Consider the following 1684-nt stretch of genomic DNA (forward strand, 5'->3'; position numbering starts at 1 on the left):
CTTTATACGAGCTCGAAAATTAGCAAACTTGGCGGCCTTGGAAGATAATTCAAAGACGTTTCATTCTATATCTTATGGCAAACCTAACTCATCCAGTACTGAGAGTTATGGTCATTTGAAATTGACCCAAAACTCATACTTAACATAACTATCGCCAAATTTCAAATTTTCATACTTTCCAAAAATGGTTCTTTCTAATTCTAACTCGTTCGATTAGAGAGGTGTTACAATATCTCCACCTTGGAAACATTCGTCCTCCAATGAGATCATTCTAAATAGACTAAGGGTGTAACATCTAACATTCAACTCAAACACCCAACAAGCAAATCTAACACATTCAGTATATCAATTAAAGACTACTAAAAAGAGAATTAGTAACTTGATCTGGAATGTCTCTAGACTCAAAGAGATGTGGATGTCCTCCTCAACTTCCCATGTAGCTTTCTCAACAAACTGATTTCTCCACAGAACTTTGACTGATGCTACTTCCTTGGTCCTCAACTTGCGAACTTGGCGATCTAGAATCTGAACCGGAATCTCCTCATAAGATAAGCCATCTTTAATACCAATATCTTCCGTTGGAATAATTAGTGAAGGATCTCCCATACACTTTTTCAACATAGAGATGTGAAACACTAGATGAACTGCTGCTAACTCTTGCGGTAGCTCCAACTCATAAGCTACATTACCAATCCTTTTGGATANCAGACTAAAAGAGATGTGGATATCTATTCTTCATGTCCTCCTCAACTTCCCATGTAGCTTCCTCAACAAACTGATTTCTCCACAGAACTTTGACTGATGCTACTTCCTTGGTCCTCAACTTGCGAACTTGTCGATCTAGAATCTGAACCGGAATCTCCTCATAAGATAAGCTATCTTTAATACCAATATCTTCCGTTGGAATAATTAGTGAAGGATCTCCTCATAAGATAAGATATCTTTAATACCAATATCTTCCGTTGGAATAATTAGTGAAGGATCTCCCATACACATTTTCAACATAGAGATGTGAAACACTAGATGAACTGCTGCTAACTCTTGCAGTAGCTCCAACTCATAAGCTACATTACCAATCATTTTGGATATTCTGTAAAGGACAATATACTGAGGACTAAGCTTCCCCTTCTTACCAAATATCATAACGCCCTTCATGGGTGAAACTTTCAAGTATACCCAATCATTTACTTCAAACTCTAAGTCCATTCTCCTAACATCAATGTAGGATTTGTTGACGACTTTGTGTTGTTTTCAACCCTTCTTGAATAACTTTCACCTTCTTCATAGCTTGATGAACTAAGTTTGGTCCTATCAACCCAGCTTCACCAACCTCAAACCATCCAATTGGAGATCTGTATCTTCTCCCATAAAGAGCTTCATAAGGAGCCATCTAGATGCTAGAATGGTAACTATTGTTATAAGCAAACTCAATGAGAGGTAGATGATCATCCCAATTACCTTTGAAATAAATCACACAGGCCCTCAATATATCTTTTAAAGTCTTAATAGTGCGCTCCGCTTGACCATCTATCTGTGGATGAAAATCAGTACTCAAGTTCACCTGTGAACCCAAACCTTTTTGAAAAAATTTCTAGAACTGTGTAGTAAATTATGCATCTCTATCTGATATAATCGAAACTAGGACTCCATGAAGTCTTACTACCTCTTGAATGTATAACTTGAA

The sequence above is a fragment of the Solanum stenotomum genome, chromosome 4 (genome assembly GCF_019186545.1).
Source record: "Solanum stenotomum isolate F172 chromosome 4, ASM1918654v1, whole genome shotgun sequence".
Classification (NCBI taxonomy): domain Eukaryota; kingdom Viridiplantae; phylum Streptophyta; class Magnoliopsida; order Solanales; family Solanaceae; genus Solanum; species Solanum stenotomum.